Below are 25,063 nucleotides of genomic sequence, written 5' to 3' on the forward strand. Positions count from 1 at the left end.
GAACACAAGGAAGCACTTAACCGGATCAATAATTTGCACCTGACCATAGTGGGGCGGTGTAACGTCCTTAAGATGATTTTTTTCCCCCAAGTTGCTTTATTTTTTTAGGGCTATCCCCCTGGAATTCAGTAAGAATGCTTCAGAGATTTGAACAACTTTTTTCTCAATTTATTTGGGCATACACTCAGCCGAGGAGGTCTTTTAAGTTTTTATCCCTTCCTCAGGAGTGAGAGGGGATGGTCGCTCCCCAACCTGAGCTTATATTACTGGGCCACGGTCCTGCAGAACTGCATTGTTTTAATGAATGAACAACCACCCTCTACAACAACAGGGCTCCCGTCTCCCTTCGAATTATTACTTTGGGTTGAAGCTCGGGGCTGCCTATGGCGACAGCTAGAATATGGATACTACAAGCGGGTCAGATTCAAGACTTTGATGGGTGCTTACAGGGTCTTTTCTAACATACGCAAACTTGTAGGTTTGGGGAGACTGAACTTTTATACCCCTTTAAATAATAATGTTAATCTGCCTGCAATCTTTGGGAGATCATACTGTCCAAATTGGCATAAAGCGGGCATATTAAAACTAGGAGATCTGATATCTGTTGATGGAATCCAGCCTTTCAACACTCACAGGATACAATTCAATCTGGGCCATAGTGAAGCCTTTATATACCTTGCCATAAGGGACTTTTTGGTACGCAAGGCTGGTGAGCCCGCAGGCTTTGCCCCTAGTGCCCTTATTGACAAGTTAATTGATGCTAATTTGCCCCGCATCGGGTGCATAAATTGGAGACTTCCAATAATACTTCCCATCTTGCCATGTGAGCGGCCCACAGTGACCTGTTATCCGCCAAACTGCAGGCACAGTTTTATAAAAGTAGCTTCTTTTTATATATCACACCTAGCAGAATCGCAAAATGGGGGACAGGCAAAGGAACTCTCTGCCCTAGATGCACGGAATTTAGTGCTGACTCGGTTCATATGTTCTCCACCTGTACAAAACTTGAGCCATTACTTAACAAAATACAGAATTTCCTAAGGGTAGTCTTATCTTGTGACATCTTGTTAACCCCCACTGTTATCTTACTAGGTATACAGGATAGGATTGACAGGAAGAGCGGTGGGGCACTAATTTTTGTGGCCACGGCCATTCTTAGGATCTGTGTAACTTCAGTCTGGATAGACCCAAATCCTCCTTTGTTCTCCCAATGGCGGGCCCGATTGGTAGCTAGATGCAATCTGGAGAAGGCTATCTATGCTAAAAAAAAAAAGGCATTCGGGCCAAAAAGAAGGGACTAGACATATGGGAACCTCTATCCAGGTGGCTCAATCAGACGAACTCCTAGGGCTTTTTATCGTTATCAATTTTGACATACTGCACTTTACCCTGTTCAAATGACTTGTTCATTATAATCTTCTCTTGATTTCTTTACTACGTCTGCAATGTTTGCACAAGAAGCACTAGGCACTTTTTTAGTAATAGTCCTTTAGTCATTTAGCAATTTTTACAATCATACTTATAGACTGGAAAACGTATGCACTGCACTTTACTTTGTTCAAATTACTATTATTATTGTCTTCTCTGGTCTTCGTTAAATATGTCTGCAATGTTTGCACAAGAAGCACGAGGCACTTTATCAGTAATAGTCTTTACACAATGGTACAATCATACACTTAGACTGGAAAAAGTATGCACTGGCACTTTATACGGTCAGCACTTTCCGTTATAACAGTTGGTATGATGCTTGCACAATAACTTGCCTTTTCTTCTTTGTGCTCTCTTACGTGGATGTCAAATTGGGATTATCGCTTCAAGACAATTTTGTTCTCCCCGCAGCTGTAAAAACTCTTTGTTCTAGATTAGAGGGTGGGGGGCTAAGCTGTATTGAATTATGCTAGGTTTTGTTTTGGTATTGCATAAAAGAAAAAAGAAAAAGAAAAAAAATATATATATATATATATATATATATTAGCAAGACGACTCCTTCATGATGTCTGTTTCCACAGCAAAGAGTCACGGACCCAAGAATGATGGCTCAAACCGTATTTATTTCACCAAGCCTTATGACGCGTTTCGAGCATACAAAGTGCCCTTGATCACATGCGGAAACGCAGTCCGTTATTTGTTTTTATACTTTTTAGTGCTCAACACCTGTGATAAACATAAAGAAAATACTTTCCTACACCGCGATGGGTGAGTCAGCAGCGGAGATATATACACATTTGTTTTATATTTGATACTCATATTGCTAATCTTACTAGTTTAAATACATGTCAAAGAGTGGGCATAAAGATAAAAGTAGTGCAAACTTATTACACAATTGTTGTGTTAACCAAGACAACATCTACTTAGCAGCGTTACTATAGTCTGTGTTTGTAAAAGTATAAACATGTAATTAAAACTTGTTTATAAAATCTGGATTTAATAAAAACCTAGAATAAATATATATAAATACAAATAAATATATATAAATACATATATCAACAAATTCATTTGTTACCTGCACAAACCAAATTGTGGCTTGTGCTAGCCTATTACTGCATAAATGCTTAAAACACTAAAGACCTTAGCTGCATACACACATGCCCATAAATACTGCATTCTTTAACCGATAAGATGTCTATTAACTCATGAGTGATAAAATTTCCAATCCCTGTATATTGCATTAAGCTAGACTCCATCGGTACAATCATTGTATTTTTATTAAAGTGCTATGTGCTAATATGTTTAAAAAAATTTGTGCATAAGTGCGTGGAATTAAAGTGTTTTACCTAAAAGAGAATAGATAAAAATGGAGGGAATAGCAGCTGACATTGAACTATAATATGTCATGTTATAAATCTTCTCATAGCACCTACTAAAATTGTTAAAAATTATACACTATGATGGTCTATGAGCAGCCTACATTACATGGACTACGGTATTATATTCTTCATACCGTATCCATTGGTGGACAGATGCGGAATTTCATGGTCAAGATCATACCAGGGGTTATTAGGGTGTTAGTTAGAACTAAACCTACAAGTATATCTAAAAATCAGTTTATGACCCTTCATGATGTGGATTACAAAAAGTTATGAAGGTCTTCTGTATTATTGAGTCCATTAGGATGTTTGCTATCCAACTCAATAATAAAACGTGATTCCACTTGTCGTAGAGAGCGTTCTCTATTACCACCTCTACGTGGTTTGGGTATTGAGCTAATGACAAAATAATTTAGGCATTTAAGATCATTGTTGTGGGTTTGTTTAAAATGCCTTGCAACAGGATAGGCATCATTATTATTAACAATAGCTCGAATGTGCTGTAATATCCTGACATGCACCTGCAACTTAGTGCTGCCTACATATCTGAACCCACATGTGCATGTCAGGACATACACAGCAAACTCAGTTTTGCAATTGTAGTTGCCTATAATTTGCTTAGGTTTAGCATCAAATGGGGTCATATAGCTAGTGGTGTTAATCCCAAATTTGCAAGCTCTGCAACTTGAACATTTAAAAAAACCTTGTTTGGGTTGTAACCACATTTTGTTGAGACTTATCTCTGGGCTGTTTCTGACCAATTGTGTCCTCATTGATGTGCCTTTCCTAAAAGTGATCGTTGGACTGTCTGAAACAAAGGGTGCCAATACCGCATCAGTGAGGATGATGGGCCAGTTGCGCTTTACAATAGATTTGATCTTTCTCTCTTGCTGATTGTATGTGATGATCAGTCGTGGTGCCGAATCATCATTGTGTGTTGCTTCAGTGTTGTCTATTGTGGGTTCTAAAAGACCTTCACGATTTTTCAGTTTTACTTTGGCCAGTGCTTCTTGTAGGACAGCCTCATTATAGCCTCTCTCTCTGAATCTTGAAATAGCTTCATTGGTGCATTGCTCTAAATCTTGTTCATGGCTACAGATTCTTTTAATACGTAAAAGTTCCCCAAACGGAATACTTCGTACTAGATGTTTAGGATGATTGCTAGAGGCATGGAGGGTTGAGTTACCTGCTGTAGTTTTTCTATGCAGTGTTGTAGTGATTTGCTCATTTTTGATAATGACCTCAACATCAAGAAATTCAATTCTTTCTGCGTTTATATTAGATGTAAACTTCAGATTGACATTATTATCATTGATGGTATTGATAAACATTTGTGCATTATCTGCATTGCCCTGCCACACCACAAAAACATCATCTATATATCTAAACCAATACTTAACATGTTGGTTGTATATTTCCGCGTGGGTGCCCCTGAGAACCTGCTCCTCCCACCAGCCTACCATCAAACAGGCATAGCTGGGAGAGAAGCAGGATCCCATAGCCACACCACGCAACTGTTTATATACATCTGTGCCAAAGAGAAAGAAGTTATTATTGAGACACCAACATATACAATCCAGTAGCATGTTGTTGTGATCGTAGGATTCAATAGCTCTTGAATTTAGAAAATGTCTGATAGCTTGTAATCCTGTCTCATGTTTTATGCACGTATACAAGGATTCAATATCCAATGTCATAAGAATCATGTCTTTATCCCATTTGATCTTTTTGATTTTCCTTAAAAAATCTCCCGTGTCTTTTACATACGTTGGTAATTTTTTAACTAGTTCTTGTAAAAAGAAGTCAATGTATTGGGATACGTGTTCGCTCATGCTATTTATGGCTGATATTATTGGGCGCCCAGGGATAGGTACAGTTTTCTTATGAATTTTGGGAATGAAATAAATTATTGGAATCACTGGATGTGTTATCTGTAAAAACTTGAATTCTTCCAGTGAGATCATTCCTTCTCTTTTAAACTGGTGTAGTTTTTTGTCCAAAGAGTCTTTCGCTTTATTGTACTCTTTCCAGTTAGATTTTGCATAGCAAGTAGAATCCTGTAATTGTCTTTGTGCTTCTTGGATGTATTCAGTTTTGGGCCAGATGATGATATTACCTCCCTTATCACTCTTAGTGATTACCACTTCATGATTTTTTCGCAATTTATTAATCAATGCTTGATATTGTAACTCGTTGTAATTCTTTTTACGCCTTTTCTTGTTCAGCTGAAGATTGAGTTTTTTCAATTCTTCCGTCACCGTCTCATGGAAGATATCTATGGCATCTTTGGGCATTATTGGTATAAATGTTGACTTAGATTTGAAAGGGCTGCTCCCAGCCCCTTGTTGCCTGATATCCATATTTGAAAGTTGATGTTGTGTGGACATTTGCAATGCAGTGTCCTCTGTGTGTAAAATCGTCCCTTCTTTCAATTCATGTACAGTACGCAGCAGTGGGATATCTGTGATTTGGAGACCCGATTTGTTGCTGGGATTGTTCTTGTGTTGTTCTTTTAAGCCATTTTTTATAGCAAAAAACTTTTTTAGCTTGAGTTTGCGGATGTATCCAAATATATCTATCCTAGTTTGAACATAGTTGAATTCATTGGGTGGACAATACGACAAACCTAGGCCAAGTATTTTTTTCTCCGCTGTTGTTAGAACTATTGATGATAGATTGACAATAGTTTTCTCATCTAGATTCTCTACTTGCGCCAAAAGTTTCTTTTTGATTTTGTTTTTTGTTTTCTTGCGCCGCTCTCTTCTTTTGACGTTGCATTTTTTTCTTTGGCTTGTTCTTGTTTCCGTGGTCTCAATGTGTTGCGCCGATCTACCGCTAAAAAATCCACTTCTTCCCCCAGACTCAGTCTTCTTAGTTCAGCATTAGTTGTAATGCTGTCACTGTCTTCTGAGGCTATGTCGCTACTCAAGGTATTGATGTCTGATTCTGATAGCGAGTCTTTGGATGTACTTGCGATTTCTGATCTAATATTAGTATTGTCCTTGACTGGGGCTGCTTTGTTATTTATTCTTTTAGCATTGGTAAATTTACGGGCAAAAGTATAGATCCTCCCTTGTTCATAATCTGCTAAATCGCGAGCAAATTTGTAAACTTTACGTGTTTTGATTTTGTCCTCCTGTTTTTTGAGGCGTCCGAGGATCTCTAGTTTCATTTTAGCTATGAGTTCATTTGGTTCAAGTAAGCTTAGTTCTTCATTGATTTTATCGATCTCCTTGACGAGCTCTAATCGATCTATTTCAGCATACTTAATAAGGATGCGTACAAGGTTCATCGATGCATCCAAATTGCTTTGTCCCCATTCCTTTAGCATAGCAGGATTCGGATTTTCAAAACTGGGAGCGAGGAAAATTCTCAATCCTCTTGGTACACGCCCTGCTTCCTCGTACTTGATTAGGGACTTGTTTTCCCACCATTTAGTGACTTCTGAACGTTTGCATTTTTCCAACTTTTTAAGAAGCTCCCTGGCCTTGGAATCTTTTCCAGCATTGTCGGTGTTAGACTGTGTGTTTCCTGCCGCCACCGGTATAGTAGGTAAATTTTTGAATAGTTCATCGGCAGCTGCCTCCCGCTCCCGGACCTCATCCGCTGACATAATTAGGCTTGCGCTGGTGCCGGGTCCCGTAAATCAGACCTCCGGCTATTGGTTTGCTATGCCACACCTCCCCTCCTATGCAGATCCCGATATTGCACTCACCGCAGTGGCGTTCGATTTCGGCGGGTCCTCCGACCCGTCCTCCTTCGTCCTCACGTGCGGTGGTTTCCGTCGGTTGCCGTATATATATATATATTAAAACAAAGGCAATTAAAACATATAAACCTGTGAACAGATATCTAGTCTATTGCAGAGATGCAGCACTTTGGACATCTGCATCACCATAGGTCAACAAACATGTCTGAAACATGAATTCAGTCTGTAAGCAACATTATTTTTCCACGATTAATAGATGCGCTACAAATGTGGGCGTGGAGCTTGAATATTATCAAAAACACTGGGGATGATGCTCTAACCACTACAAGTGACAGCAGAGGTCAAAGTATTACTAGGATGACGAAAAAGTACAGACGTATCCCTTCTAGAATCATAACTGGAAAACTGTCAAAGTCACAGACGACATTTTACACAGAAAACATTTAGCTCGTGTTCCAGCGGTCTTAAACACGGCGAACAGCTTAACCTTATCTCCCCGTGCCACTGCTTTCCTGGAGTAATTGAGGCTTGGAGTCCGCCATTTCACATAAACCAGGCCACTATGTTATTGTATACAGCAATCTGCCTGCTCGCGGAGACCGGAAGCTGCTCTGCACCCAGATCAATAGACATGTCAGCAGTAAGCTGCTTAATCTAATTCGGCCTATCTCATCTCGGAGGACAGGGTTTGCAAGTTTACTGCTGGTCCCTCTGGCAGGAAATGCTTTAGAAAGTTTAGTCTTCCGAAGTTTGAGGGATATGCTTCGCCTTTGGGCCTGTGGGTGTTTATTCACCCTCGTCCCCTTTCACGTTTTTTTTTTGAAAATGGCCCAAATCTATACAAGGTTCTCTGGAACGCCTTCCCATATGAAAGCTATAGCTCAGACTCCCCCCGTCATGTATATGATTAGAATGCAATTATTTTCAATTTTGTACAAAGAACAGGCGGCATTAACACATATTCACCATATTGGGCATGAAAACGGTCATAGTTAGAGTAATTATTTTTTTTATATCGCTGTACGACCACATAAAAGTCCCATTAATGAATTAATGATAAACATTTGCCGGGCACATGTACTACATAAACGAATTCAACATATTACGCAGTCAGTTTTCAGGCCCGCAAAAAGAACAAGGCATGTTTGCAAACCCCATTTAAAATAACAGAGAGGGTCCCTGACTAACTATATGATTGGAGAAGAAGGCAAGGAATAATCACGTAAACAAACAGAACAAAAACTTCTCCAAGTGAACAAGACCATGTGTTTATAACGTACATCAGCCGTAAGTCAGACCAGTAAATTCTTTATATTTTATTCATTTTCAATACAAAAGATTTTTATATATTCTATTTTTATACATATCTAATCAGAACTCATAGTACATGTAGTTGTGAAAAAAGCTGTACATGCTTGAGATTCAAAATAGGTGAGCACCACACAAAGAAGAAAAAGAACAAATACAATCATTCAATCCAGGTACAGAACAAGCACTCGACATATAACTTATAACAATACAGTGATAACAGAAAAACATACATCAAAAAGACTATACATCACAATAATCACATAAACAAAGCACTGTGAAACATGATAGTCAAAAGAAGGACTATAAATTGTTGCTCATAACTTACCATAAAATAATGAGACCAATATTTGATGCAACATGTGTAAAACCATATACAAAGAATTCTGTATATATGGTTTTACGCATGTTGCATCAAATATTGGTCTCATTATATTATAATCAGGGAGGGACCAAACATTTGGCCTGAGCCTGAATGGCTCACCCAGTTGTATCCATTCACCACAAAAACGTTGTCTAAAAATACTGGTTTGCCACAGAGAAAAGGATTAACTTAAAATAGAAGAGGCAAACACCCTAACCTGCCGGTGCCACGTGGCACATATGTTAGGCTAGTCTTGAACCAATCAGGTAAGGTCAGGGTACTGGTTGTGTTGCATTGACGAATGTCTCTGGCTATGCACCTCAGACTATTGGTCAGCTGTATTTTGTTATTGCAGCTACATGGTGTTCATCTCTAGGAAATTATGCCAGAAGGAGGAAATACCGCTGCATGCCATTGGTAACTTCATGCTATCCGAAGCCATATGCCACTGCAATGCTGCGGAGTACCAGCCAAGTGGTATTCCCAGTGCTGATTGTCTACTGGGGGCACTGCAAGGGTGTTTTCTGAACCCTAGCCAAAGTGCCACATTTTCAGTAGCCCTCCAATGGGGCCATATTTGATGCTTTAGTTGCAATATGACAGCTCGCATTCTGGTAAACATCTAGACCGCTGTCCAGTATTGCCTAAAAATAAACCAAACCTAGGTATTGTACCACAGACACCATTTCTGTTTTGAAGGACAAATATTTCTATGGTGTTTTAAACAGAAAACACTGTTAATTTTCCAAAAAATTGTGTTGCCTCAAGTTTTTTTCCAAGTGTTATGAAACTCTACGAGTGAGCAGAATGCCTGAAAAGTGAACGACAAACCACTCACTCCTCGCAAACTTTACAGCTTCAGGCATTCTTAAATAAGGCTAGCGAATCAGAGGCAGCAGAGTGAAGGCCCACAGTGCAGGGATGCCCAGGGCCCATGGCGAGAGATTCTGCGTTTAGAAAATGAGTGCGGTCTGTGCCCATTTCCACATTTTCTTTACCAGAAACCATAACCCTGAACATGGAGAAGGGCTGATCTACAAAGGTCTCTGGTCTAGTTCAGAGAGCTCATCCAAGCTGCACAGCAAGTCCTAAGCATCAGGTGACTTTTTGGGAAATAGTGGACTTTTTCAAATGATGCAGACAATATGTGCCATCTACTAACTAGGCACACTTATTGTATAGCGTTGCAGCATTTAAAAAGCGCTTACTACCCACATGTGTGGAAAGCTGCACCATATACATTGTGTGGCAGGAAGGGTGTGGTCTTTGTTTGTGATCCTATGTGGGAAGTGTTTCCATGTCGTAAGTGAGGAGCATCAGATTGTGTTATGGGATGCAGTTTGGTGGATGACGAGCTGAGAGCGAGAGACACACAGTTTTGTGGTTTACACTGTACTGCCAGCTTTGGAGAGATCTGCAGGTCTCTTTATGGTATTTCTTGTGATTAGAGTCTGCTTCGCTGGTTACTGCACTGGTTTGTCCACTCTGAGATGTTGTGTATAGTTGTGGTCCTGTGCTGGCAGGGTTGGAAGGGGAGAGACAAGGCTCCTTTACAGAGACAAATGGGTGCCAAGTAACTGCATGCGCATTACCCTATCTGTGCTGAGCTTAACCTCTTTAATGGGCCCCTATGAATATCACAAAAGAAAATCGCTTAAGTGTGTGTTTGACAAAATAAGTCTTTCCCTCAAGAATTACCATTGAATGGCTAGGCAATGGCCTCTGAGATACTGTCTGCATTGTAAACACACGTTAAAGAGTCCTCGTTTGTTTCAACTCGTACAACAAAACATTTAAAACAGATGGGAGGGCTCGCTAGATTTCAGTGGGTTTAAAGGGCACGACCCCTCATGACCCTACAGCACATTCTTCACCCTAGTAAGCAAGGCACTCTGTCATTAAAACGCATTTATCAAGTGCGTGGCCTCGGTGGAGAAATAACAGAGTCTCCACGAAAGGCAAACTGTTTAACGTCCTGGAAGTGTAAGAACGGTATCTGCATGAACCCAAATACATTTGGGGTTTCTAAAGCATTACCAGAACTCGAGGTTTGAGGGGGTAACAAAAAAAAAGCGTGAACCGTAGGGTTGCAAATTTTGAATCACTATTTCAGATCTGGCAAGCGACGGTGACACTGTCCGCATCTCAGAGCCACAAATAAATGTTTCCAATAATTGGTACACATGTAAACATAGGCGAAAATGTAGTTTAAAGTATGCACAAAATTCTCTGTTCAATGTTGTCTAATAACAAAGACTAATTAGAAACAAACTGTGTTTAGAACAGTCACTTTCACAAACGCACATTCAAGATGAGAGTTAACTAATGCAAACAGAGAAATACAGAAATGTGTTCGTAATATAGATGTAGAAAAGGCTATGCCACGCGGTGTGGCCCTCTGGCTAGAGTCGATGGTTGATCCATGTAATGGGAACACAACTTTTCCAGTCTGATCGTCCCATTTGCAAACTAATGTTTTCAGACAATATGCTCCAAATAATTCCGTTTAACTACTCTAAGAGAATATCTCACAGAATGCACTGACTTGCTAAATAAAAGCCAAGAAGTGGGGTGCTTAGTGGCATCGAATTACGTAGTAACATCTCTACTGCATCTGTGTATACTCAATCTGAATGGAGGTCATCCGAGGCCACCCACTAGGCCAAAGTCAGTTCTATACAAAACATGGCATGCTTGCACTGGGTAAAACAAAAACAGATGTCACCTTTAAAACCCCTATGGTAAACTAAACAGACCACGTAATTTGTGTGGAACTGCAACACCCAATAAAACATTGCCTTACGGATGCAGCTCACACGTTCGGACTGTGTTGTGTAACTGATTTAGTTCTCTATATGACCATCGAATGCTTTAAACATCTCTGCAAGAACAAACAATACAATTGTTTGAACGTCACATCATAGTGTTTATAAGACTATGTATGATCTGACCAAGTTCCACTTTTTTAAATCCACTGCCTTAAAATGCATTTTTCGCGTATGCCTTATGATATGCCTAAAAGCTATCTTCAAAGTACAGAAAAAACAGATGCATATTCTATATGCTACTCAGGGAATAAGTTCAAGTTGGGAAATGCAAAGTGTGGAAACGACATAATGACAAAACTATCTGGAAAGCTATAAAAAATCATTTTCCGAGAAAGATGTTGAAGTGTCACCCATGGAGTGAACATCTCATTATTCCACTTGAGACAGCCCTGTGTTACCCTCTATTATGCCGTGGCGAATGATGAAACGTATGTATTTATATAACAACTGTCCTGTGGGACTCATTCAAAAGTGGTATCGCCTTATGTGTCTTAGAAGGAACCCATAGTGGCTCAGATTTATTCATCGGACCAACATTAATTACAAGGTTGACAAAACAGTAATGTCCAATCAAGTGTAACAATCAAAAAAATAAGCTTTCAGTGCAGAGGTTGCAGTGCTCCAATGGTGATTATATAAACAAACAAAATAGATAAAAGACACTGTACAATTCCCAATGGTTGTATACGTTGATTGATAAAATTCATAACAGGGCTAGCATATGTCGGTGTCGAATCCCTTGAAGTTAAATTACACGTAACAACCAAAAGGGAGAGTTTGTCAACGTTCGATCCTGTGTGATTGTTAGTGTTTCTTCAGGACACAGTCATCTGACTACCATACCTTCAATAAGAATGCAGTGGAGCTAATCTTACTCCGTTCGGCACCACTACAGTGTGGAGAGGTACCATGAATAATAAAACGGCTCACTTCAGCTGTGTTCTACTAACTCCGATTTACAACGCCTTTCACAATCCATCCATTAACAGTGATTTGAAAATAAGGCACCTGAAGCCTTTACACCGTTGTGTACCCCAGCATATCTGCACAGCAAGAATGGATGGAAGAACCTTCTCCTCCATCGCAGCTAAGACCTGAAACGAGCTCCCGATTGACATCATATGCACCCCCACTCTGCACATCTTGAGGAAGACCCTCAAGACCTAGCTCTTCGACTGACCGGAGCTGCTCCCCCTCCCACCCCCAATGCCTTGAGACCTGCACGGGTGCGTTTCGCGCTTCAAAATTCCCTCATTGATTGATTGTTGTGCTACAAATATAACGGAACTTAATTTTACAGTTAAAGTGCATGGGCTGCCCATGTCAGTGTCATCTGTCGAAGGAATGGAAGACATCTTTGAGTGAGAGGAACAAATTACTTACTTTCAGTAAAGCTTTTCTGGTGGATACTCTAGCTAACTGCAGATTCTTCACCTTATCAAAGTCCTCAGGCACCAGAACGGATCTGGAAATTTCAAAGCAGTTCTCTTGCACACCAGCAGGTGGCACAGTGCAACTATTCGTCAACGCCATTCCGCAACAGAAGTTACAAATAGAGTTGCATATAAGCACCACCCAGGCACCCTGATGTCATTTTCTTTCATTAATCCATCCACGCCTTCAGACACAGAGCTGATACATCAACTGAAAAATTAGTGTGCAGATTCCTAAACTGAGATCTTTTAGATGGAACAGACCATACCACATACTGGGGGAAGCAGAGGGCAATGAGTAATCTGTGGGTAGACAGAGTATCCACCAGTTAGAACATTACCTAAGGTGAGTAAATTGTTCTTCTGATGGATACGTCTAGCCACAGATTCTTCACTTTGTCAAAAGATAGAAAAGCAGTACTTTCTAAGGAGGTGAGCCTGTGGATTGGCTCAAACTAAAAAGTCCTGTAGGACCAAGAGGGCCAAGTGCCCATCTCAAAGGACCAGACTGTCAAGGCAATAGTGATTCGTGACATATGCACCAATGCACAAGTAGGTGCCTGACAAATATCCGGACCAGGTACTCCACGTGCCAATGCAGTGGTAGCTGCCTTGGCCATGGTGGAGTGCTCACACAACCCTTCTGGAGGTCTGCCCCTTAGCCAATGTGTAGCGGATCTTGATGCAGAGCATGATCCATTGAGTGATAATCCATTCATGAACCGCCTTGCCCTTCTTTGCATTACTATATCCCGTAAAGAGCTGATTGTCCGCCTAGTGTTCCTTGGTACTCTCAATATAAAGACTGAGTGCTCTCTTGGGGTCCAAAGGATGGAGTCTCTCTTCCTCTTTCAAGGGATGGGGTGGAGCAAAGAAGATCATAAGAGTGATGGCTTGTATGAAGTGACAAGGCATCACCACCTTCGGTAGGAACCCTGCTCAAGTCCTTAGCACCGGTTTGTCTGGGAAAAAGGAGGTATGAGGAGGCTGGTTGAGAGGGTCTGAAGTGCACTCACCCAGTGTGCAGATGTTAATGCAATCAGGAAGACAGTTTTCAAGATGAGTAGACGCAATGGACAACTTTGCATTGGTTCAAAAGTGATGCACATCAGAAAGGCGAGGAGTAACTTTAAGTACTGCTGTGGCATTATAAAGGGTGTTGATGGAAACCTATGTTGCAAACCTTTTAGAAAACGCATCACAACTGGTGATATGAAAAAGGACAGTTGCTCTGGCAAACATAAAATGGCTGAAAAAGCCAACAGGTAATCTTTAACTGTGCCCAGAGAAAGGTTTTGCTGAGCCCAAAACAAAGAAAACATCAACACATCCAACAGTTTTGCCTACATTGGGTCTGACTGACAGGTACCACACCATACCACAAACTTGTCCCAACACTCTGCATATACAGATTTCATGGAAGGATGCCTGACTGCCATGTTGCTTCAGGAGGGAGATTAAAAGTTGCTGCCCAATATTCATGCATGGAGGTTTTGGTGCAAGACCCTGCCATGCTGCCTGGACAGTAGGTCATCCAGCAGTGCAAGCCTGATTTGAGGACATATGCTCAGGCCCAGAGGTTCCAGACACCACACTCTCCTGGCTCAATCCGATGCCACTAGGATGACTTGAGCCTGGTAATTCACGATCATCTTCAGAACGTGGGACAGTAGCAGTGGGAAGGCATACAGGAGTCCCGTGCGCCACTCTATGCAAAATGCATCTCCGAGGGAGCTTTCTAGGGAACTCCAGTACAAAAGCATTGACATTACACATTCTTGGCATTGGCAAACCGATCTAGTCAGGATCTTCTCACTCTAGGAAGATTCCTTATGTGACCTCAGGAGGCAATCACCATTCACAAACCTCAAGGCATTCTCAACTGACTGTCAGCCCTGGCTTTTAAAGAACTCGCCAAAAACCCTGGTGATTCAGCACCAACTCTAGAGGCGCAGAGTCGCCTGGCACAGAACGCTGAACCCCACTCTGCATATGGCAGCGGTGTTGCTCATGGAGAATTCCTGCACCAACCTCCTTTGATGTTGGGCAGGAAGGCCTTCAATGCCAGGCGAATCGCCCACAACTCCAACAAGTTGATATGCAGGTGGGTCTCCCCTGGAGACTAGTCCTCTGAACTTCATCTCTCCCACAGGGTCTTCCCATCCCAGTAGACACTTCCGTCACTACTGTTAGGGAGATGTGTCTGCCACTGAACCAACTGCATTCGAGCAGCTACCAAAGCAAATCTTTCGCAGTCTCCTCCATCTCAATGGAATCTGATGGGTCCTCCGGGTGGTGGACCCACGGAGACTTCAGGTTCCACTGCAATGCTTGCATGTGCTATCTGGTTTGATTAGTGAGCGGGATATGAATAGGCCCTAAAGTCATCCTCACAGAGATCTAAGACAGGAGCTGAAACACTGAGATGTCCTGGACTTGCTGGTCCAAAGGAAAAGCTCGAAAAGATAGGTGTCCAGGATGGCTACTATGAAAGGAAGCCTCTGTGAAGGAGTCAGGTGTGATATAAGCAGATGTTAAGAGGCCCTGCTACAGTGGTGTAACAATAGCCCCCACAGTGCAGGGAGGCACCCGCACTCCAGGGGGCCCCCTCATCCATGAGTTGTACCATGTTAAATCCTGTAGCCCAGCCCAGACAATCTGTGTTGTCTAGGCCCAAACAGATTACAAAGCTGGCATCATAGCAACCATTTTGAATAGTTTGGGCTAGTAAAGATAGTAGATTTTCTGGATCTGCAGATAAGATTTCACCCAGCATGTCCCTAAGTGCATCGTTACATCTCCCTAGTTAGTAAGCAGCTTGTATTAACTCATCTCGGGGCAAGACTGTATGAGAAGAACAAATGTGTGCCAAAAGTATCAACTCGTTTTTACTCCCAATCCGGTGGAGTTGTTTGAAAAGGATTAGGGTTTACCTTACAGGTGGACCACTGTAGAACAAAGTTCTCAAATGTTGACTACTGGGTTGAAAAACCTGTGTGTCAGTAAGGGCTGCACTGAAAGGTCAAAGAGGTTCTATCGGTGCCTGGCCAGGCTGTGAGGCTTCTGTGCATAAGTTAGTTTTAAACTCTGTAGTGAGGAGGCAAAAGTCAAGGACCTCAGCAGCCCTTTGGATTACTGTGGCTAAGGAGGGGCTCTCCTCTGTTGCTGGTTTGGGAGGGGAACCAACCCAGTGTCGGGTAAGGTATGCAATCCACTGCTTTCCTGTAATTCCATGTACTAGTCGTATGCATCGTAAGGAGGGGCACGTTTGTACCACCACTCCCCCCCTTATCTCTATAAGGCCATCTCTGATTAGAGTTCAAGACAAAAAGCTGGTGCAATTAATGTGCACAGTTGTGCATTAGTGGGATCGTGTCTGAGTTCAATTAGTTCAGTTTAGGCTGTGGCACGTCACAATCTGGATATGAACATGGATGAGCTGCTGCCAGCTCGGAGTGAAACAGAATAGGTTGCATATCCTCCTCCTGCACAGGTACTGTAGGTGCAGGCGTCGACAAATAAGGACCTGGTGCAGGTTTTAGTACAGAGTGACGCTAGTACATAACCCAACGTTCAGACGTTGTCAAGGACAAACCCGCCGTGGTAACCCAACTGGAGGGTCCAGTGGATGCTTGCGGCCCATGGGCACACCAAAGGGAACCGGAAGCATACCAATGATCTACAGCATGACCTCTTGAAAGGCTTTGTCTTGCTGGGCATGGGAACTCAGGGTGCACCAGAACCAGTGGTGACATGGACTCCTCTGTGGGCCGGGAGCAAGACCAAGAGACGCAGTGATGCCCTTGCACCTTCTCCAAGAGTGGCAAGCAAGGCGCGGAGTCCCGCTTGATCTTTTTGTGTCTCTTCTTTGACTTCCCTAAAGACTTTGACTATGAGGAAGAATGGCCTCTGGGACGTCTTTGCGAACAAGAGTTGAACTAACGCACCAAAGGCATACCTCATGGGAGGTGCAGTCATAGACATCTGTTTGTGGCAGCCCCTTCAAGGCTTGAAATGTAGTCTTAGTGACATCCCTCACACACTCAAAACATTTTAGGAAGGAAAAAATTATCTTTGCAAGTGAATTAGAAAAAAAAGGAGTGGAGCTCCGGATCCACATCTGAAGAAGCGGAAACAAAGGAACTGAAGTAATTGTGCCATTCGTCACTTCCAGAGCGCTACCTGCCGACATGCAGGAGAACTGCTTTAAATTTTCCAGATTCATTCTGGCATCTGAGATTATTCAGAAGGGGAATCTGCAGTTAGAAGTATAGGTCAGAAATACGCTGATGGCATGAACTTGAAACTGCCTTTCTCTTTGGACAGATGGTGAGTTTGTGTGAACAGCAGCCTGTGTAATCAGGAATATCAGTTCACTGCTTAATACACTGTTTACTAATGCGGGTCTGTGTGATGATAATGCATATAATGTTTCATGATACAGCTTCTCTGCGATGCCGCTTATTTAACCAGTGTCTTCTATACCATGTGCACGTCCTACCTCCAATCTTCTGTACGGTATCGATTTATTGAGACTTGCTAGGCATTTATAGAACCTAGGCTTTGCAAGGCATTTACAGTCCCTAGAAGTTAATGAAACCTCAGCGACCAATGACACCAGAAACACTGTGGGAGATTTAAAGTAGTCTCTCTGTGCACAACCACAAGACAAGGCTAACTCCATCCATACCAACCCTGGCAGGCGCATCCTCCGCAGGCTGCAGGAGCGCTTCTCCTATGCATCTTTCTTCCCTTTACATGAGCGAGACCCCAGCGACCAAATTTCATAAAACAAATTGCTCGCTCTTGGAAACCGTCCTTAATTAAAGGTTTTTTTTATAGGATAGACAAAGAATCCGCAGAGGCAGAAATCAAGCTGAGCAGTTGCTGTCTGCTTGACCCCTTTCAGAAATGTGCCCATTTCCTTAGTAGCTTGACTAAGATGAATGAGTTGCAAATTAAAAGAAACATTGTTATGATTCACTGCAGTAGCTTGCTTTTTGGATGCAAGGTTAAAAGAGCCCAGCAAACCTTTTAAGGTTATTGAAACTAAATTATTAACACCATGTTTCACCTTCCTTTTGTCCTCCTGGTGGCATTCTCTCTGATTACTTACTGCAACTCCACTCCTACAAGTTGTAAATCAAACAAAAAATCTTTAAAGCACCAAACACCTGATTACAATTTCCAGTGTAGCAAGTCGCATTATTAAATGGCCAGGCAGACATGCTGCATTCTTTAACCAACTTTCAGAAATTGTAGGCAAATTTAAAATAATTCACATCTTATTAACAAACAAAACGTGAAATGCCTGAACCAGCAAAGAATTGTAAAATTATTTCAATATTTGTCCAATGCATGGTCAACTATGTTTGCAGGAATGTTCAATGCACATCCAGGAGGCAAGGCGCAAACCCAGGCCAGATTTTTACAACGTCCACAAGAGATACATTTACACCCAAAACCATTAAACGAAACTCCCTGACAAACCGGTTATCCTTAAAATCTGTCATGGATCTACCTACCTGGGACTACATTAGGCACCCTTAAACTTAAGTATGATACCACAAAAAAAATCTCCCCAATGTTATTTCTTTGTAGGTCTCGCCTGATCCAGCGCATGCGCTGGTCTGGTGAGACATTTAGTGTACGGGTTTTGAAAGTGCTGCCACACTAGCGCTTGCGGTCACTCGCGCAGCCAGCAGCTTTTCAGCGCCCGAGGCACCATCTTGAGCTATCACTTTTTCCGCCCGCGTCGCGCAGCCTATGCTTGTTTTCCAAGCTTTGGCCGCGTGCGCATATAACTCCCGCTTCTCCCCCTCCCCCACCACATATGGCGTCGCGCACGGCCAATGCTTGTTTTTAAAGCAATAGACACACTTTGTAGGCTAAAGCGGTCTGTCATGGTTTCTGATGAATATAGTAAAGCTCCTTGCCGAATGCACAGGGAGGATATAATGATCTTTCAAAATAAGGCCCAATTTATCAAAGATAATTATCTTTGCTTTTAAGAACGGAATTTGTCTCAATTCTGGCAAAAAAATTACCAAAGTCTCGGCAACAGAAATATGAATGACTGAACTTGCAGTAAACGGTATGTCACTTATAAGAAATATGTATGAGCAACTTTGTGTTGTTCCTTGGAAGATATGTAAAATGGTTACAACATTAAGAGACCATAGATTTATTCCATCTATTGAGTATATTTTTCTTCTCTAGCTAGCCAGTCACACAAACAACAAATGTACTGGTGTGTAATGTACTTGGACCATAGAAAGCACACCAAAATAATGAATGGCTTCTTGGCACTAGCACATGCTACTACAACTACCATGTCAATATGTATTTATTTAATTTCACACGGTAAATGACTAACTGCATAACTTAGTAACTAAGCACAAGAAATTTGAAGCGGACTAACCGGAAATACTTAAATGCGAGTAAAAATTGTGACATATGTATATTTTAAGACACCTTAGAAGAATTTGAGCAATAGACGTAGCCATTGCACATTCCAGGATTTTTGGGCCAGGTGGGAAAGCACCTGCCCATGGAATACGACATCCAAAGTGAGGTAGGAGGATGAGTGCAAGCAACAAAGAAAAGACCTGGTTGCACCACAAAGGGTAACTAAGCCAAAAAAGCACCAGCGTCATTTGTAGAGGAAGTTGAACGCTACAGTGTACCGGTTTCCCAGGCAGGATGGAAAGACAAGATGGTATGTGTACTGAAAAAAGATGCAAGTCTAGCGATCAGCACATAAGACCTCGGGTTCCTTTATTTGCAGCTAAACTCACAAATTCTTCTACTTTGCTGGAACTTTTCAGTTTCCTTTTTAAGAATCACTCCAGTGAAAAATATACACAACAATAATATGTGGAAACAAATTAACTCTGTTGCTGATGTCACTTAAGTAGTTATGTATATATTTTACTTGCTGATGTAAGAGAAAATAAATGTTAAGCATACAGTATCTTGGCAACTAATATTCTTAATAAGCTTTAGTGATGAGTGGCTATAACGAATTATCGCAGAAGCGGCCATCTTGCTCCTATATAAAGAAAACACTGCAAACCTCTGAAACGCTCAAACACTCTAGAGATGCATGCCTAGTGTATAGAGGGAAGAGTGGCAAATCTTGAGGAAAATACATAATTCTGTCTGTGGATAAAAAGTGATGATCTGTGGTATGTAGGCACTCCGATCAGTAACAGGTAGGTGTGTTATTTGCTTAAGTTTAATGCCGGATGAACATAGTTGTAAGCACCCAAGGCAGAGAATGTTGTGATTGTTCTTACGGTTGGAGCATATGTGTCGCTCAAGTTCGGTGAGTGAGCAATATCACCTGCTGCTAATGGGAAAGCTGGGCTGCTTTTTAGGTCTCGTACCTAGCGTTGCAGTGCGCAAAACTGCTCGCGCAGCGAGAGACCTCTTGTACGGGGTTTCAAAAATCGAGCCAGGAATCGCACACGCTCGTGCGTGTGCGATTCCCTTGTGTGCCACGCTATTGGCCTTTGTGTGCATCATTTTTGGCCAAAAGCGGGCACTTTGCTCTGCCCATGGCCTATTGGTGTCTATTACGCGCACCAAAGGCCGTGTGGTTTCAATTATCATGCCCAGACACAGGCGCGATAATTGTAAACACGTTTCGCTGTGGCGTGCGCACACCACTCGTGGGCATGTTGGTTTTACAATAGCGATCGCTTTCACTGCCGCTTGTTTCAGCTTACTTTCATGAACTTAAAAAACAGGTTGCTCAACTTCGTTGCCTGGTATTTGATTGTATCATTAGAGAAGGCAATTGCCCCATACCAACCAGTCATACAGCGCTACCAGCATCACCCACCTCCACGCCATTCAGTCTTCAACTGCCAGCAACTGACAATTGGAATCTCGTAGGCCATGGAATGATAGAGCCCTGAAGACAGGTACAAGCGTTCACGAGACCAAGGTGCATACGCATACCAAGCACTACAGACAAGTAACAATATAACAATGCAAGCCATACTGACCAAATACTAAAGTTAATGCAAGGTCATGAGCTTAAGTTACCAGCGCTATACCAAAAATAAAAAACATCAGCTGAGCAGACTCCTGGGAGTTAACCCGCCACAGCCAAGTACACCTCTGGTAGGGTAGACATTGATCCATCCCTCCCACATACAAGCCCCATCATTGAGTACAGCCGCTGGCCACATGGTCCACTTAAATGAGCATGCCCTTCCCGGACACTGGGATATTCATGCGAGGCAGGTCGTGACCCAACCCAGTAACCTCTAGGCTCACGCATCCAGCATGAGACTAACACAAATATCCATCACAGCGAGACTGGCTGTTCTCACGCACGTTTGATTGAAACTGTTCCTTTAATCTGGGTGACTGAAAAACTGCCCATCACAGTGTAGATTGCTGATAACGAGGAGGGTGGTGGATGTAGCGTGCTCAGAATAGTAACGCGTTTATACACTGGTAAAGCACACAAAACACTTACTGATGTGTCACTGGCAGCGTGTGGGTTATGGGGCCAGCGCAGCCAGTAGGGATGCCGGCGGCAGTCTCACACCTGTGCAGCCATGAGCAGGTAACTGCCCCAATAAAGTACAGCAGGTGAGAACACTTCGGGAAACACCTCAGCCGGTGTCCAACGGGGCCTGCTGCAGGATGGGTGGGAGAGAGAAAGGTACCACGGACTCATGTTGCCTGTCAGGGGTTCGTGGGACCCGCCGAGACGGCTAGGAACCTGCCTCCAGACAACGGTGCCGCTGGCACCCGCTGCCTCCCTTCTGTGACGGACTTCCAACTCTTACCTGTCCCTTTCAGTGAGCGGCATCCACGGCACAGGCACCAGGGAGACCGCTGTCGGTGAGTCGCCAACGAGAGCCACCCGGCCTGTGCATGCGTCACCAGCGCATCGCTTCCTGTGGACTGCTGCTAGCGTGAGGAGCTTGCTGATGAGGAGAGGCACCCAGACTGTATGGTGTGTCATCATGTGCTGTTGTCCCCTCAAGAACCTTACATCTCCGCCTACAGCCGCCTTGCATTATATAGCACTGTTGCTGACAGTTTGATGTGCAGCCTCTTCAGCACCGCGCACGTACACTCCTTCCCAGGTGGTGAGGGTTGGCTGCCCCTTAACGCCCGATAATCCCAGGAGTCTTGCTTCGCACATAAGGCGTTCTAGGTGGTGCTGTATACTAATCAAATTTAGTTTTTATAGTTTTATATAGTGCGAACTCGCTCCGGAGGGTATTGTAGCGCTTTACACGAGCGCCAGTTAACAGCTAGAGCTGCCGACTCAGGAGCTGGTATTAACTGACAGCAAAGTTTATAGATGTAGTTTTAAAGAAACTGCTGTCTTGTTGAGTCATTTCATGTAACAGAATCTCCTATTGTGTACAGTCATTTTCTGCTGATCAAAACTTAGTGGGCTGCTGTCCTTTCCACGTATTCATACCTTAGTCCTCCTCACCGCAGTGCTCTTTTACTTCACCAGTCATCTTATAGTGGCGTGGACCCAGAGAGAGACGCCTCTGTGAACAGGTGAGCACTCTCCTATAATTGATTACTTGATCATTAATTAAGAGATTAACTGGGAGAAAAAAGTACGTGGGAGCAGAACATCAGCCTTCAGGGAAAACAGATGTTTTATAGCACAACCAAGCAACAATACAAAATATAACAAGCATTTGCAATGCAATAGGTCTCGCAGTTACGAGAGTTTCAGCTATTGGCATTGTAAATAACAATGCCTTTATTTATGTTTTTAAAACCAAAACAACAAAAAAAGGCATTATTATTTGCAATGTCAATCGCTCAAACTCGTGTAAATGCGAGACCTATTGCATTGCAAATGCTTGTTGTCTATGAGATAGAGCGTGGAGCCACTTACTGTCCATGAATGAGCAAAGTCATGTGCTGTTTGTCAAAGAAATTAACAACTTGTTGTCCAGAGAGGAGTACCAATAGGTATTTCTCTTTGTCCAACAGGGCAGTCACTTATGAGAAATAGTTTTGTAATGAATACTCTATACATAGGATGATTTTGCGGGATTTTAGGGGTTAAAGTACTTGTCTGTGTGGCATCCTTTACTCCTGAGGCGGAAGCCGGGAGCGCTATTTGTTTGTCCTTTTTATAACATTTGAGAGTCACTTATTTGTGTGCATTTGCAATTTTAACTCACCACACTTCTGCTGACGTCTGGGGCAGAAGCCCACATCCTGACATCCCGTGCAGCGGATTTAACGCTGTTGCGGACTTCGCTAATACAAACACTTGCTGCCGCCATTACCGGCGTGCACTGAGGCCACGCCCCATCGAGGTCACGCCCCCCGCCCAAGCTTTAAAGGCGCTGAGTGCTAGCGTCTGACCAGAACCTTTACTCCTGAGGCGGAAGCCGGGAGCGCTATTTGTTTGTCCTTTCTATAACATTTGAGAGTCACTTATTTGTGTGCATTTGCAATTTTAACTCACCTCACTTCTGCTGACGTCTGGGGCAGAAGCCCACATCCTGACATCCCGTGCAGCGGATTTAACGCTGTTGCGGACTTCGCTAATACAAACACTTGCTGCCGCCATTACCGGCGTGCACCGAGGCCACGCCCCATCGAGGCCACGCCCCCCGCCCAAGCTTTAAAGGCGCCGAGTGCTAGCGTCTGACCAGAACCTTTACTCCTGAGGCGGAAGCCGGGAGCGCTATTTGTTTGTCCTTTTTATAACATTTGAGAGTCACTTATTTGTGTGCATTTGCAATTTTAACTCACCTCACTTCTGCTGGCGTCTGGGGCAGAAGCCCATATCCTGACATCCCGTGCAGCGGATTGAACGCAGTTGCGGATTTCGCTAATACAAACACTTGCTGCCGCCATTACCGGCGTGCACCGAGGCCACGCCCTTTCTAACACCTTCCCTCTTCCTATAAATCATGTGCATCGGCCGTAAGCGCAGCGGACGAGCGCAGCGGGCGCGCCATTTGCGCGCCGAAGGCGCGCTTAAGGCAAGCTTGTCTGCGCTCGTCCGCGCCGAGACCGGGCCCAGGGCCATACCCCCTACATCTCAGCCTCAAAAGACCAGACAATACAGCGCCGAAACTCTCCACAGTATTAGGCCCCTAGGAATGGACTGTGGCCTGCATTATCATGCAGTAGAACTTCCAGATACTTGTCCAAAATGTAAACTAACTCTTAAACCTAAGCAGTCCCAAGAAACGACACACGAGTACTGTATGTTTATGTTAAACTGCAGATTCCTGCCTAAACACAGGGCGGAAATTGCCCTTTTGTTAGAAGAACGCATGCCAGACGTAGTGTTCCTCATGGAAACGTGGCTTGCGACAGACTCCGACCCTGTCCTAGTAACAGCCCTCCCTCCAGGCTTCCAAATTACTCAGCAGGACCGACCTGAGGGGAGAGGAGGAGGCCTAGCAATTATACACAAAGAACAGTTTCACTGTCGAGTTATCCCGGAAGCAATCCCAGATTGTGAGAGCTTAGCCTTCACTCTGGAACTCTCTCCTAACAACTGCTTCTCGGGAACAGTAATATATCGCCCCCCAGGCCCCCCTAAGCAGTTCCACAATCACCTCTCTTTGATTGTGGCTGAACGCGATAGCACTGCCTCTAACTTTACTTTGTTAGGTGATCTCAACCTTCATTTCGACACTGCTCTGGATCATACAGCCATGACACTTGCAGATGACCTAGCCGCTTTACAATTAATCCAACATGTGAAGACCCCGACTCACGTTAAGGGCCACTTGCTGGACCCTGTGTTCAGCAACTGTGCAGACCTTGTGGTAGGACCTCCTATCCCCCTCCCGTGGACAGATCATTTACTGGTGCCTTTTACCTGGACCACTTTTAAGCCACCCCCCGTAAGACCCACGATAAGACACGCCAGATCTTGGGCACGGCTGCCAGTGGATGAATGGACAAGTAAGCTCGCCAGTGATCAACCCTTTTACAATGAGGACCCTTGTCTGGTCAATCAGGCTTACGAAGACTGGATCACACAATCCCTCGAAGCCACTCTCCCCCTGAGTAAAATAACGCTGAAACGTTCCCACAAAACTGCCCCCTGGTACTCAGAGGCTCTCAGGGAAAAGAAACGCCAATGCAGGAAAATAGAAAGACAATGGCGTTTAGACTACTCTTTGGAGGTAAAAAGTCGATATCGAGAGGCAATTAATGCCTACAAAGCCGAAGTCAAAGCTGCCCAATCTGTATACTTCTCTGATAGAATTATACTAGCCAAATCCAAACCCAAAGAAATTTTTCAAACACTGAAAAAACTTACAAAACTTCCATCTTCTAGCCTGCACGAGGTAAAAACAACAGCCCACTGCAATGACTTGGCAGAATTTTTCCAACAAAAAGTCAATAAAATCTACTCATCCTTCCCCTCTATAGCCACTGCCCTTTTAGCTCAGGCCAAAACAAATCTGGTAGACACTCCATCAGAGCCTCCACCTATACTGGATCACTTCCCCCTTTTAGATCTGGAAACCTTGGAATCCATGGCTCGTAAGGTAAAATCGGGATCCCCAGGCGATCCGGCACCTCCAGAGGTCATGATGTCAGCATCCCAGGTCACCTTACCAACCATTATGGACCTCCTG

General features: G+C 43.3%; 1 protein-coding gene across 8 annotated transcripts in view; it reads right to left on the reverse strand.

Annotated features, from left to right (window-relative positions):
- PARD3 (par-3 family cell polarity regulator) overlaps positions 1 to 25,063 on the reverse strand; it is a 1,320,414-nt gene that overhangs the window by 181,946 nt on the left and 1,113,405 nt on the right. The window lies entirely within an intron of this gene.

The sequence above is a fragment of the Triturus cristatus genome, chromosome 10 (genome assembly GCF_964204655.1).
Source record: "Triturus cristatus chromosome 10, aTriCri1.1, whole genome shotgun sequence".
NCBI classification, from domain to species: domain Eukaryota; kingdom Metazoa; phylum Chordata; class Amphibia; order Caudata; family Salamandridae; genus Triturus; species Triturus cristatus.